This window comes from Trachypithecus francoisi, unplaced genomic scaffold, assembly GCF_009764315.1.
Source record: "Trachypithecus francoisi isolate TF-2019V2 unplaced genomic scaffold, Tfra_2.0 Lachesis_group4, whole genome shotgun sequence".
Taxonomy (NCBI): Eukaryota; Metazoa; Chordata; class Mammalia; order Primates; family Cercopithecidae; genus Trachypithecus; species Trachypithecus francoisi.
In genome coordinates, this window is record NW_022681469.1 from 15,260,953 (window position 1) to 15,277,039 (window position 16,087).

General features: G+C 39.3%; 1 non-coding gene and 1 pseudogene across 1 annotated transcript; both read right to left on the reverse strand.

Annotated features, from left to right (window-relative positions):
• Positions 1-1,185: 1,185 nt before the first annotated feature.
• On the reverse strand, positions 1,186-1,288 carry LOC117073821. Its single transcript, XR_004433384.1, has one exon. It is a non-coding gene; the product is annotated as a U6 spliceosomal RNA (small nuclear RNA).
• A 489-nt stretch (positions 1,289-1,777) lies between these two features.
• LOC117071998 lies at positions 1,778-4,235 on the reverse strand (annotated as a pseudogene).
• Positions 4,236-16,087: the final 11,852 nt, after the last annotated feature.

Below are 16,087 nucleotides of genomic sequence, written 5' to 3' on the forward strand. Positions count from 1 at the left end.
ACTCCCCTTGAACATGGGGTACATTTTTTTTAATAAACTGTAGAACTCTATTTGTTAATATTAAGTTATACATACCTTTACATATGCACACACACCCTCTCTCTCCTGATTTTGGTATCAGGGTAATAATAACTTCAGAAAATAAATTGGGGAGTGTTCTCTCCTTTTCTATTTTCTGGAAATGATTGTGTAGCATTGGTGTTAATTTCTTTAAAACATGTTAGAATTCTCCAGTGAAACCATCTAAACCTAGAGATTTCTTATTTGGTAGTTTTAAAATTATGAATTCTGTTTTCTTAGTGGTTATAGAGTTATTCAAATGGTCTATTCCTGCGTGGTGAGTTGAGTTAGTTTGTGTTGCAGCAGGAACACGGCATTTTGTCCATTTTGTCTAAATTGTCTAATTTATGTGTGTGGAGTGGTTTGTAATATTCCTTGATTGTCCTTTGTGATGTGCGGTGTCTGTAGTGATATCGCCTGTTTCATTATGATATTTAAAATGTATGTCTTTTCTTTTCCTTTTAATTTCTGCTTGGGTTTGCTAAATTTTTAAAAATCTTTTAACAGAGCTATCTCTTTATTTCATTGATTTAACTATTGTTTTTCTCTTTTAAATGTTAAGTGTTTTCTGTTCTTATCTTCATTAATCCCCACCGTCTACTTGCTTTCAGTTTATTCTGCTCTTCTTTTTCTAGGTTGCTAAGGTGGAAATCTACTGCTCACTCGACACTTTTCCTCTTTCCTAATGCATGCATTTATTGCTATGTTTCCTTCTCAGCACTTTGATATGTCACAGTTTCATGTTTATCCAGTCCAATGTATTTTTAAATTTTTCCTTGAGACTTCTTTGTTGACGAATAGATTATTGTGAAATGTGTTTTTAAACTTCCAAACGTTTAGGGATTTTCACATCTTTCTTATGCTGATTTCCAATTGGATTCCCTACAATGATTTGTGGTTTTCACTTGCTCTGGATGATTACTATCTCTTTTAAATTGATTGTGGCAAGTTTTAGGGCCTCGGATAGCTCTATCTTGCCATGTGTTTTGTCAGCACTCAAGAAAAAATGTGTATTCTGCTGTTGTTGTGTGGAATATTCTGTAAATTCCAAATTGATTCCTTTGGTTAATGGCATTTTGAGTTGTTTTATATTCTTGTTCATTTTCTTTTTTTTTTCCTCTTTTTAAAAATATGAAATGTTTCACAAAATTTTGTGTAATCTATATGCAGGAGCCATGTTAATCTTGTCTGCATCATTCTAATTTTAGAAAGTGCTGCCAAAGCCAACACTCCTTGCTGATTTTCTGTCTAGTTCTATCAATTATTGAAAACGGCATGAGGAAATTTCTAACTATAATTGTGGATTTGTCTATATCTCCTTTCAGTTCTGGCAGTTTTCTTTCTTTAAAAAATCAACTAAAATGTATGTAATTGAGCATAAAGTTACTTTCTCATATATCTACAAACACAGTGAATACAGTTCTTGGCATGAAGACACAACCTTTAGAATTTAAAACCTCCCCACCTGCAAGATTACATATATAAAACTCCCACTATTGTTTCTATAAAAGTGGATTAGTTCACCAAATTAAGGTACTTATACTATCTAGAATATAAGAAAATGGAAATGATTTACTCATAGATTTGTATTTAAATCATCTTTATTTATAAACTACTATACTAAGAACTATAATTCCTTAAACTTTAATTTGAGAAAAGTGTAATCACTTAAGTAACAGCCGTTACTTAAACTGAAAATGAGATCAGTCTAAATTACTTTTGAAGAGAGCAAAAATATTGTCGGGTTTCTGGTTGTTCAGTAGCAGGCTCCTTGGAAGGCAGAATCAACCCTGAAGGGAACTCGCTTCTACCTTCAGAATGTGGGGTTGGGGTAAAATCCAGGTCTTGGGTGAAGGTAAGGAGGAAAACCCCTCGGTGGACAGATGTTTCTCATTGCAAATGGAGCACGTGGTGGGCCTGGGAAATCCCTTGGTGGATAGTAATAACCTCGAGACACTCCAAACATGGCTCCTGGAGGAGGTGGGGGGAAAGGCGGTCCTCTTCTCATGAACGGTCCCCTCGTATTCACTGGAAACAGTGGACCTCTGATTGGAGCCAGAGGTGGAGGAACGAAGCCGGTGCCAGTTGCTTCATTTTTAGCAGGGAGAGATGAATCAGGCACATTTAAATTACCAGGATGATCTTTGGCATCATTTCTACTGGATTCCATTTCTGAAGGCATTGACCCATCCATTTGATCCAAAGAAGGCACATTAAAACGTCTGAATTCTGCTGGCCCAGACAGTCCATCAGAATTAGAATATCTGTCTTCCCTTTGTGGAGGAAGCGCTGAATCAGGATATGATTGTCCTGGTAGAGGAAACGTCATCCTACGGTCCTGTTCCCATGAGGATGACAGGGACCTAGTGTCAGAAGGAGCCCTGTGAGGATCGGTTAACGTATCGCAGCCTGGTTCTCCTCTTTCGTTGGTAATCTGATGGTCCAGAGGATTCCCTGGGCCTCTTGGGCCTCTTCCTCCTCTCCCCGGAAGCACAGGTGAGGGTCTCAGTGGACCCTCCAGCACAGTTTGAGGAGAGAGAAAAGCTCTCGTTTCAGATGGAGGCTGACCCAATGGTGAGGGACCACAAGGGGAATGCTCTCTGCCAAATGCTGTATTTGAAACATCAGGTGCACAAGGATCTTTTTCTAAAAGTTCAAATTTAAACTCTGTTTCAGTTAATCTTTTTCTGTTGTGAGCATTTTCTTTCCTTAAATCATTGAGGTTTCTTTCAGCAGTCCGAGCTGCCAACCAATTATCATGTCCTTTTTTCTCGTAGGAAATAACCTGCCTTTGATAAAAATTAATAGTTCTCTTCAATTCTTCTTCAAGATCTTTGACTAGCTTTCCATAGGTCTCCAGCCCTTCAGTGGTGTGGCTGATCTTTTTTCCACTTTAGAAAGTTTCTCTTCTTCCTGTATCCGGGAATTTTCCTCTACTGTCAATTCCCTGTGGAGTTTCACTTCATTTTCTTGATAGAATTCAGTCATTATTTTAAGTTTCTGTTGAAGCTTCTGATTCTCACGTTCAAAATACATGGTTTCTGACTGCAAAGATGCTTGTTGAGTCTGAAGATTTTTAATATGCTCTGTAAGCTCTTCCTTTGTTTTATCAGCTTCAGATAACTCAATAACAATGTGGTTTCTTTCTCCTTCTAAGGTTTTTAAAGAAACATTTAACTCAGCAGCATGAATCAGTTTCTTCAAAGCTCCTGTTGGAGGATCATCTAAGTAAGCACCATTTTCCGATTCACCGTTCACTTCTAATTCCAAGTTATCATCATCCCTTATGTCCTCTCCAAGCACAGCAGCCTGATCTTTCATCTTTAGCAAGCGTCCAGTCAGAGTCTTGATGTGATTTTCTTTATCATTTAGAACTTGTTCTGCGTGTGCTTTGGAGTCTTCAAATGTTATTTTCTGTTCATTAAGTTCACTCACTTGTTCTTTCCATACTTCAGCTTCTTGCAAAAGCTGCTTCTGGCTTTCCAGAAGTTGAGAATTTTCATTCAAAGCATCTTTTATTGCTATCTCGCATCGTTCTTCACTCATGTTAAAGATCTTGCAGATGATTTTGGCTTCTGCTATTTGTGATTTCAGGGATTTTGACTCATCTTCTAGAGCCTGTATCCTTTTTGAAATATCCTCCATCAATTCATCTTGTTGAGAATGTTTAGATTTCTCTTCTTTGAAGTCTTTTTCTAGACAGAGGATTTCATCCTCAAGTTCAGAATTGGACCTGTTCAGCTTTTCACAGGTTGCCTCCAAACTTCTCGCTTCTGCTGCCGCCTTCTCAAAGCTGGCATCCTCTAAAGATGACTCTACCTCACAGGCTTCGTGCTGTTTTTGAATAAGGCTGAATTTTTCAAGTAGTTGACATTTTCCTTCAATTAGTCCAGAAAGCGTTGCAGCAAGTTGTTTTTCTCTTCTCACATAAAGCCGACTCCTAACGGATCTAAAACCTCTCCACAGAAAAAGGAGAACGGCAAAAAATCCAACGACAGCTGCACATACCACCAGTTCCCACGGAAAACCATAAGGATTCGAATATGGCCTCCTACTTTCAGGCAGTGCTGCCACAACCCTGCGTAGCTCCTCCAGGACCAGCCCCAGATAGGGCTGAGGCGTAGCGCCGGGCTCCTCCATAGCGCCGAGGCTGCTCTGGGGTCTCCGCAGTAACACTGGCCACAACAAGCGGTGGAGAACAGGCAGCCTGGGATCTGGAATCCGAATCCGCACGTGGCCACCAAGCGGAGCGGACCACTGCGGAGTCAGCTGCAGGGGGATCTGGGGATCGCGGGCACCCCACAGGCCTCACAGGCCCATGCTGCCCCCCCCAATACCCCGGCCCCCTGTTACACTTTACATCCTGAGGCAGCGCAGGTCCCAGCCTGGCCTGCCTTAATTCTGGTAGTTTTTACATCACATATTTTGTTTTGTGGTGCGTGTGTGTGTGTGTGTGTGTGTGTGTGTGTGTGTGTGTTTTGAGGTCGAGTCTCGCTCTATTGCCCAGGATGGAGTGCAGTGGCACGATCTTGGCTCACTGCAAGCGCGGCCTCCTGGGTTCACACCATTCTTCTGCCTCAGCCTCCGGAGTAGCTGGGACTACAGGTGCCCATCACCGCGCCCGGCTAATTGTGTGTGTATGTGTGTGTGTGTGTTTAGTAGAGACGGGGTTTCACCATGTAAGCCAGGATGGTCTCCAGCTCCTGACCTCGTGATCCGCCTGCCTTACATCACATATTTTGAAGCTCTGTTGTTTGGTGAATGCACTTTTAAAATTGCTGTCTTCTTCAGGGATTAAACCTTTGATCATTATGTAATCTCTCTGTTTCTGGTAATTTTCTTTGCTTTAGCTGATATACATACAGGCACTCTTGCTTTCCTTGCATTAATGTTTGCATAATATATCTTTATTCATCCTTTTAATTTGTCCTGCCCTATGTTGATGAATTTCAAGTGAGTTTCTTGTACACAGCACACAAGAAACATATACGAAAGGGTCATACTTTTAAGTATACTCTTCCGTTATATGTCTCTCAATTGGCAGACCATTCATAATTAAACGAATTGCTGATACTTTAGTGCATAAGCCTGACATTTTTTCTTTTCTCTATCAACTCTTGTTTCTCTGCTTATTGTTCATGACTTTCTGTGGGTTATTTGAACATTTGCTTTAGAATTTCATTTTGTTATTCATAGTGTTTATGGTGTATCTTCTTTTTTATAGTTTTCTGGTTGCATTTTATAACTTAGTGGTTGTTCTAGATATTCCTTTATATATACATTATCACAGTCAATTGGTGTCATCTGTATTCCAGTTTGAGTGAAGTTTAGCAACCCTATGTCATTTTGTGTCTCTTTACCCTCTCAAATTTATAGTATAATTGTCTTACATACATTTAGAATAACACTAGACAATGCTACGATTTTTGCTTGAAACATCAGACATAATTTAGGAAATTTAAATCTATGAAAATAAATAAAGTGAGCATTTTAGAGCTGCCAGAAAGAAATCTGACACAACCTGTTTTGTCTTTCATTTTTTCTTTCTTTCCTTTATATTGATCATAGATATTATGATGCCCTATCTATTAACTCCAATATCTGGATTATCTGTGAATTTGTTTTTAATAACTGATTTATTTCTTATCAGTCTGTTTTTCTTGCATTTTTTGTATATGTGGTAATTTTTTAAAAGTGTGCTGAATTTATGGATAATATGATATAGAGATACTCAAAAATTTTGAATTGTTTTTCTGGGCAGACGTTATATTACTTGTAGATCACCTTGCTGCTCTCAAGACCTAGTTCTAAGCTGTGTTATGGTAATGATGTTTTATTTTCCTCTTAGGACATATGCCTCAGTCCTAGGATATTGCACCTCTCCTAAGAGAATTTTTAAGAGTCCCAGCTAAGTTTCTCAGTTGTTTACCAACATTTCCCCATCTGGCTGGATCTGAACTCCAGTAGTTGTCCAGGAAGTTTTCAGTCCTGATAATCTCTTCTGCTTTCTGTATGCCAGCAGTTGCTTTCTCCTATGTCTCTCTTCTTCTTAGCCAACTGTCACATAGCCAAAGAGTCACAGAAGGACCAAAATGACATTTACACACCTATTTCTATGGTTCTCTCTCTCTCCCATATGGTACATTAACCCCCAATCCCCAACCAACTTAGCAGCTTTCAACTCTATTCATTGCTTCTTTTGGTTACCAAGACCACTAATCCTTGGTTGAGTCCCATTTTCCTGTACCAAGTTCAGAAAGATGCCTTTCTGGGAAATCCTGGCAAATGTGATAGTAACCTCATGTGCCTCACCTTCCTTAAAGATCTCATACCTGACTTGGTACAACAATGTTCTTCTATGCCTGCTGATATGGTTTGGCTGTGTCCCTACCCAGATCCCATCTTGAATTGTAGCTCCCATAATTCCCACATGTAGCCTTGCCCACCTGAACCATGCTTAGGACCTGGTGAGAGGTAATTGAATCATGGTGGCGGGTCTTTCCCGTGCTGTTCTTGTGATAGTGAATAAGTCTCAAGAGATCTGATGGTTTTACAAAGGGGAGCTCCCCAGCACATGCCCTCTCTCTTGTCTGCCATGTAGGATGTGACTTTGCTTTTCCTTTGCCTTCTATCATGATTGTGAGTTCTCCCCAGCCATGTGGAACTGTGAGTCCACTAAACTGCTTTCTTTTATGAATTACCTAGTCTTGGGTTTGTCTTTATTAGCAGCATGAGAACAGACTAATACACCTGCCAAGAATTTTTTTCTATGTTTTGTCCAGATTGTATAGTTTTGTATGGTGGGAGGGTGAATCTGACACCAGCTACTTTGGTGTCAATTAGCCAAGTCATGTACTAATTTATTTTTAATGCAGAGCTATACAATCTTCTTTCTATACTTAAATTTTTAATTAAAATATTACTAAAAATCTCTTAATGATTTTATTTCATGAGGAAAGAGACTCAGTCAGGAATGTAAAGTATGCCTTACAAGTATTTTCTTGCTAACTGTGTGAAATAGATTGCAGGAAGTATTATTCGATCCCCCATTTGGCAGATTCAGAACCTTGAGGTTAAAAGACAAAAACAATTCGAAGTTGACCTTACAATTAATTAGAAAGGGACAGACCTAAAACTCAGGTTCAGCATTAGACCTCCGTATCTTTGGCACAAAAATACACCGTCCCTTGACTTTTGCCCTGTCTTCATAATTCCAAAGAGCCTGAGATTACTTTCAGACTATACCATTTTCATTAATGTCAGCCAGAAGTCTGACATCCAAGCTCATTTCAAAGCCCCTGGAAACAGACTGTCTTCACTGCCTTCTGTGTAGACGTCCATTACTCTGGGTTCTGAGACTTGAGTCCACACCAGGCAAACACTTCCCTAACTCCTCATCATCTATTCTTATCCCCATGGTCAAAGTTCAAGTCCTCAGCACCTTTCACCTGGACTGTTCCAGTAGCCTCCTCACTAGTTTCCCTACCCCTACCCACAATCCCAACTGAGCTGTCTCCCAGAATGCTGCCAAATTAACCATAAATTTCAGCTTAAAACCTTTCAGTAAATTTCTGTTGCCTTCAGGTAGAACTCTTCAGTAAATTCCTGTTGCCAACCTTCTCCTCATCTGGGTCTGCCTTCTCCTGCCTCAAGTTCCAGGTTCCCACCTTTGTACCCCTTCTCCTGCAAGTCCAAACTGATGATTGTTTTCAGAACATTTCACCATGATTCATATTTCTGTGCATTTACAAATACTACTCTTTCTTCCTGAAATGGTTTTCCCTTCTTTCTATAACAAAGCTTCCTGAAATGGTTTTGACTTCTTTCTATAACAGGAAAACTGTTTATCTGTTAAAATCAGCACCTTGTACCCCCACCCCCAACTCCCTCCAAAAAAAAAAAAAAAAAGTAAAAAGGAAGAAGGAAATACCTGATACTGGGTAATTTACAACGAAAAGAAGTTTAATAGGCTTATGGTTCTACAGACTGTACAGGGAGCATCTTCTTGGCCTCTGATGAGACCTCAGGAAGGTTTTACTCATGGCAGAAGTCAAAGTGGGAGCAGACAGACATCTCACAAGGAAGAGCAAAATCAATAAAGAGAGCATTGCAGGGAAACTGCTACACATATTTATAAATGACCAGATCTCCTGAGAACTCACTCACTATGGTGAGGATAGCACCAAGCCATGAGCAATCCACCCTCATGACCCAAACACCTACCATCGGGCCCTGCTTCCAACATTGGGGATTATAATTTAACATTAGATTTGGTGAGGACATATCCAAACTGTATCACTCTGCTTCAAGTTGGAGTGTCTTCCTGGAAATTAAAGTTTTAATGTAGGCCAAGCTCGGTGGCTCACACCTGTAATCCCAGCACTTTGGGAGGGCGAGGCGGGCAGATCACCTGAGGTCGGGAGTTCAAGACCTGCCTGACCAACTTGCACAAACCCTGTCTCTACTAAAAATTCAAAATTAGCTAGGTGTGGTGGCAGGTACCTGTAATTTCAGCTGCTCAGGAGACTGACGCAGGAAAATCGCTTGAACCCAGGAGGCAGAGCTTGCAGTGAGCCAGGATCGCACCATTGTACTCCAGCCTGCGCAAAAAGAGCGAAATTCTGTCAAAAAAAAAAAAAAAAAAACTTTAATGTAATAGGCAGACTTCATGAAGATACATTTCATGAAGGTATTGAGTTGGAGGAGTGTACTGATTTATATGTTTACCTTCAAAGCATTCTTTAGAATTGTTCTCTCAGCATAGAAGACTACGTACATCCACCTCACCTCTACCGATGGGAGCAGCCACACAGCCAACTGAATACCCCATGATTTTCTTTGAGAAGCAAACTACTTGCTGAGAGTAAGAAGTCTTCTGTCCTAGAAAATTTGGTGTTAATGTCAGAAAGATAGACCAAGGCAAGAAAATGCAATAAATATTGGCTTGTGCCACAAAAATGGCTGCTTTTTGGTCAGGAACGTGTGCTAGGATCTTCTGTGCTGAAGGATCAATGCCACTGCAAATCCATGATGAATGGGCATTACTAAGCCCATAATTAATCCTCAGTGACACGTGAAGAAAACTAAATTTCAAAATGAAAAATGAGTAAGTGGTAGAGCAAGAATGTGAAATAGATCATTAAATTCCAGAATCAGTGTCCTTAATGGAGAGAACATAGCATCATAGCTACTCTTTTCCTAATTGCAAGATCCCAAGATATGCTTAAAGTGGAAAAAAAAAATCATAAAAATTTACTTTTCTTTAGTGGCCCTTTTTGCTTTTTCATCTGTTCTATGAATCTTTATTCTGAGGGCTGCCTTTACTTTCTCTCTGATTGAAACGGGGCTGACAACCAAGGGACCCCAGCAATGTCATCATCAGAGTAGGCATGACTACAGAAGGCCAGTCTGAGCATTCCACGCCCTGGACCTCGTGACTGGACTATGAATGTTCAAACGACCTAAGTATAGCCAGTCAGTGTCCAGATGAGTGTGATAAAGGCATTAATGGAGAAAGAATTTCTTTCCTTCTGAGATCATGGTTTCTACAAACCGTGTAAGCCTGGAATTGCCTTGTAATATTATCTTCACACAAAGAGAGCTTGGTGGACAAAAAGCACCGTCACCCCCTACCATACGCATGCACATAAATGACAAATCAAAGGCAAAGAGGAATACCCCTAGGGATATTGTTAAAGAATCTAGCTATAGTACTGATTAAAGTTCCAGGTCAACACCTAGCCTTTTTGTTTCCTTAATCAATAAACGGCTTTTTGTTTTCTTCTACCTATTTCAATTTAGTTTCTAGCACCTGTTATCAGGAAATTCCAACTAAAACGTTTTCCCTTCCTCAACTCCTTTCCAGCTTGCTCTTAGAGCAATGTGACACCTGTCTTTTCTCACAGAGGAGTTGCCCTGGAACAGACCCTACTGGTTTTATATCTCTTTCATCTACTCATGATGGGTGCCCACAGCTCAGCAGGAGTCGGGACAGTGATGATGCAACCCAGTTGCCAGTTTACTGTTGATGCTAAAGACGGCCAATGGTTACCAAGGCCTGGGGCCCTAGAATTCAAGAATTCAGAGACCACACACTCTCCTAATTTTAAAGATGTCTTTGGAAACGTACGTTAGACCCTAAAAATCCAGGTTTTATTTCCAGCTTTCAGAAGACAGCTGGAAAGACTGACTAATGATTCTTTGCTCCCTCAATTTAAAGATAATTTCTTCGAGAAAACTCTATACCCAGCTGTATTGTGACTATGCACACTGCTTTCCTGCAGTCAGACCACCCATGCTTCGTTCAATACTTGTCATCACATTTACGGTTAATGTTTATTTGGTATTCTCTCACCCCACCAGACAATATGTTTCATGATGACTGATGTCTATATTTCTCAGAGATGTATCCCCAATACCAGTCACAGTACCTGACACATCAAAAGCTTTCTATAGGTTTTCACAGACTGAATACAATTTTACAAGTCTGATCAAGGATTTCTAGCTCCTGTCCCTGTTTAATATCTTACAGAGGCCTATGATATTTACTGAAATCAAAGAAATCCTTTTATTATTCTAGAAAGAAGTTGCAATATGACTTTAATATCTCCCCAATTTTTTTCTGTCTTGTAACAGGCTATCAAACTTTGGGTAATACTGGTCATCAGATTGAATAAGAGGAAACTTGCAGTGATCTCATTTTCTCCTTTTATATATGTAAGAATCAGAACTTATGGGAATATTTTTAGCAATATTTTTGTGGGGGACGATGATGAAAACTTTCAAAGGAAATAATTAGCTTTTAATTAAATTTCTCGGCCCTTGACATTGTATGGTCCTTGTCTTCACCTCTTACCATGCCTGTTTCTTCTCTCTTCTCACTTGAATGTCAGCCAATATTAATTTTGGAGACACTCTTCTCTGAATTATCATCTCACCTTGTCCTGCTTTGTGTCACTACATTCTGAATCAAAGGCATTTCTCTAAATTGGAAGATTCCCAAGTGTCTTTATATAATTTGAGTCTTTTCCTGACTTTCCTCAAGATGGCACCCTAAGCACAGGCTCCAGCCCCTTCAACTTCGCTGTACATTACTAGAAAGACAGATCTTTTCTAAAACTCTAACACAGCATTAAAAAAACAGAAGGCAGGCTCCCTGTAGAAGATCCAGAGAGATGGTATCACATGGTAAAAGAAAACCAAGAATTCACCCAGAACAAAGTGCTGCAAAGAACAGGAATGGCCACAAGAGGTCTTGCAAGTCCAGAGGGAGCAGATGGGGGAAACAGATAAGTCTCAGGAATGCAAGGATAATGTATTCCTAATACATGTATTCATTCTCTGAATTCACAGATTACAAGAAAAAACCCTTTATGCTCATGCCAAAAAATAAATTGAAAAAAATCCAAGTCCTGATGATGGTTAAACATTAGCAGCACAGTAAAGTAGAAAGAAACTTCCTCTAAGAAGTAGTGTATCTACCAGAAACCTTCGGCAAGCATTATACTCAGTTGTAAAAAGTCAGATGCATTCACATTAAATTCATAAACAAAAGAAGAATGTTTATTCTCAGTGTTACCTTCAACATACTCGGACTAGAGGTCCTTATCAGTGCATTAAGACAATAAAAATAAACAAACTGGACAGAAATAAGTAAAAGTCATAATATTTGGAAAATATGATCCTTTATAATTTGAGGGTGGATCTAATAGACTTAGTGGACGAATTGGATGTGATAGGGGCAGGTAAAGAAAGATCAAGTATGATACCTAGGTTTTTGGCTTGAGCCATCAGTGTTTTTTAGAACTTTAACTGAGATAATGGAAAATGAGGGTATGGGATGAAGAGAAAATATCAGCTAGACAGTTTGAGATATGAGTCTAGACTTTAGAGGTTTGGGGTACAGAATGAAGAGAAGATATTAGATAGGCAGATATTAGATAGGCAGTTTAATAATGAGTCTAGACTTCAGAGCAGAGGTCAGGTCTGCAAATATAAATTTCGAAGTCATCAGAAAATAGATGGTATTCAAAGCTTTAGGCCAAATTGAGTTCTCAAGAGAAGAACATTGAAAATGCTGCAAACTAACATTTAGAGGCAAAATAAAAGAGAGAGAGAGAGAGAGATTTGGAAAGACTAGCCCCATGAGATAAGAGGAAAGCCCAAGTTTATTACAGGATCACAGAGCTGTGGGAAAGAATATTTTTTTTTTTTAAGGGGAAGAGGAGCAAGATGTCAACAGTCATATGTTGTTGAAAGCTGATAGCAAAATCATGTAAATAAAGATGAAAAAGTAATCTTGAGATCTATCCATATGGGAACCTTGACACGTTACATGGCAGATGAGTCAGAAAGCCAGCTAGGGTGGGTTGAGGAGATCAGGGAAATGAGGAACTTGAGAAATCTCATATTCAAAATGCTTTTGATACATTGTTCTTGATAAGGAAGCAAAGAAATCAAGGGATAACTGGAGGGATAAAGGACCCAGAGAAGAGCTTATTTTTTAAGGTGATGAGATAATAGAGAGTATTTTTACATCGATGTAAATAATCCAGTATGGGGAGAGAGATTATGACTTATGTGTTGGAAAGTGGGGGAAGTAAATTAAATTTAGTATTATATAAAATTATAAAGTAGTTTACAAGGGAAATCAGTTGGATAGAACGTGATCCATAAGTCAGCCTGGCAAACTAATTTTCTATCAACTCATTTGGATTTGAAGTTTGTTCTATGCTTGACTTTTAAGAAACTTATGTGTAAAAAAAAAAATACATTTCTTTCAAAGAAATTTGATTAGTTCAGAGTTTTTTGGTGTTTTTGTTTTGTTTTGAGACAGGGTCTCTCTCTGTCACCAAGGCTGGAATGCAGTGGTGTGACCACAGATATCTGCAGCCTTGACCTCCCAGGTTTCAGTGACCCTCCTACCTCAGCATCCTGAGGAGCTGGGACTACAGGCACATGCCACCATGCCTGACGAATTTTCCTGTTTTTGGTAGAGACAGGGTTTCACCACGTTGCCTAGGCTGGTCTCAAACTCCTGAGCTCAAGTGATGAACTTGCCTTGGCCTCCAGAAGTGCTGGGATTACAGGCATGACTCACCATACCCAGCCTGAGGTTGTTTTTAAATAGTAGAATATCTGGGGTTTTCCCCCAGTAATGGCACCTTACTTCTGAATATGTCTTTGGTATCTGGGATGCACCTATATTAACAAAAGACTTATTATTAAAAGGGTGCGGGGAAAATTGGTTAGCCATAAGTAGAAAGCTGAAACTGGATCCTTTCCTTACTCCTTATACAAAAATTAATTCAAGATGGATTAAAGACTTAAATGTTAGATCTAAAACCATAAAAACCCTAGAAGAAAACCTAGGTAGTACCATTCAGGACACAGGAATGGGCAAGGACTTCATGTCTAAAACACCAAAAGCAACGGCAGCAAAAGCCAAAATTGACAAATGGGATCTAATTAAACTAAAGAGCTTCTGCACAGCAAAAGAAACTACCATCAGAGTGAACAGGCAACCTACAGAATGGGAGAAAATTTTTGCAATCTACTCATCTGACAAAGGGCTAATATCCAGAACCTACAAAGAACTCAAACAAATTTACAAGAAAAAAACAAACAACCCCATCAAAAAGTGGGCAAAGGATATGAACAGACACTTCTCAAAAGAAGACATTTATACAGCCAACAGACACATGAAAAAATGCTCATCATCACTCACCATCAGAGAAATGCAAATCAAAACCACAATGAGATGCCATCTCACACCAGTTAGAATGGCAATCATTAAAAAATCAGGAAACAACAGGGGTGCTGGAGAGGATGTGGAGAAATAGGAACACTTGTACACTGTTGGTGAGACTGTAAACTAGTTCAACCATTGTGGAAAACAGTTGGCAATTCCTCAAGGATCTAGAACTAGAAATACCATTTCACCCAGCTATCCCATTACTGGGTATATACCCAAAGGATTATAAGTCATGCTGCTATAAAGACACATGCACACGTATGTTTGTTGCAGCACTATTCACAATAGCAAAGACTTGGAATCAACCCAAATGTCCATCAGTGACAGACTGGATTAAGAAAATGTGGCACATGTACACCATGGAATACTATGCAGCCATAAAAAAGGATGAATCCATGTCCTTTGTAGGGACATGGATGCAGCTGGAAACCATCATTCTCAGCAAACTATCGCAAGAACAGAAAACCAAATACCACATGTTTTCACTCATAGGTGGGAACTGAACAATGAGATCACTTGGACACAGGAAGGGGAACATCACACACCGGGTCCTATTGTGGGGAGTGGGTAGGGGGAAGGGATAGCATTAGGAGATATACCTAATGTAAATGACGAGTTAATGGGTGCAGCACACCAACATGGCACATGTATACATATGTAACAAACCTGCACATTGTGCACATGTACCCTAGAACTTAAAGTATAATTTTAAAAAGGCTTATTATTAATAATTCATAGTTCAAAACTTTCTACGAATGAAAAAGTGCAGATTTGACTAGAAAAGTACAGACTGCCTATCTGCTCTCAACTCACTTGATTCAGTTGAATTTTAACCAGACAAGGGGGCATTTTTAGTTTTCTTTTTCTTTTTTGGCTGCTCAGCATTTGGATCCTAATTCTGTCTGGGGGCCTCCTAAAACAGTCAGTCTTAGTGGAAGACAGGCCCTTCCTATTTTTAGCCAGTGCACGAGCTAAAAATGCCAAATACATATATTCCTTCCCCTTAACCCTTGTAGCTAGAGTGTAGTCAGTTCAAGTCTACGAGGCCATTGACTCCTCCGTAGATGACACTAGGAAAGTGTGAGTGTATGGAATAACTACGTTAGTGGCATTTAGTGGCCAGTGGCCACAGCAATAGAATTATAACCAATTCTGGTGGCATAATTTTGATTGTATTTCTGAACATCTGGATCCTCGTTCCTGGTGGACTCAGGCTTGGTTCTCCACTTTCTCTACCAATTATGAGAGCAATCCAAATCTCATCTAATAAATTCCTACCTTGCAGAGTTAACTGAGGCTTTCTTTTTTGTTGGTTGCCAACAAGAACCCTGGATGATACACCAGATATAACACACCTGCAGTATCCTCAGGACAACCTGACAGTCTTTTTCTCCAAAAATGCCACCCAATTCTTGAAATTTCTGGAAGCCCAAATAGTACCTGCATTTTCCCCTTTATATTGGGTCCTACTTAGCTCACAACGGTCTAAATTATTTTTCAAAGGTCAGTATCCGTTTATCGTGAAGATAAAGGTGCCTGTGTTGTGATACCTGCATGCTATGAAAAAGTGTCATGTGTAACTAATGTTAGTATGAAAAAATTCACCAAGAGGAGGCAGAAACTCATGAAATATTAATTGTTGAAATCAAGAGTGAGAATCAGTTTTAGATTCTCATGCTTTTGGAACATTTCAAAAGACTTAATATTTTGGTTAAAAAAAGACATTTATATATTCTGTGATAATGATAAATGTATCACTTTGCTACAATTCATCTCGGATTTTTCTCTCCTTTCTTACTGTTTTAGCTTTTCGATTTTGCTTTTGTTTTCATGTTGTGTCTCATCTTCCTTCTAAGCTTTCAGACTAAACATTCCATTCCTTTACCTTTAGAAAAAAAAAGTGGTTGTGAATGTGTTCCTTTTACAGTAAGTGCTGACAAACTATAAACTTTAAGCCAAAAGGACAATACTTCTTTCAAAACCCTTCCTTTAACAAATCATTTTTCAGAGCATTATAAAGGCCATAAAGAGACAGTATGTTTTCGCCAGCCATTGAAGGTATGATGAATGGCACATCCTGAGAGTGAATGGAAGAGCCACTTTATAAAGTTTAAAGAACAAATACTTGGGCTTAGTTATGGACTTCACACTAACCAGAGATACAAGGCATTTTAGCTGAATGACAGTGGACAAAACTAATCCTGTAAAGTGACAAAGGGAAACACTGGGGCCCTCCACTGTGAAATATCTTGAAGTGAAGGCTTGGCAGGAAGT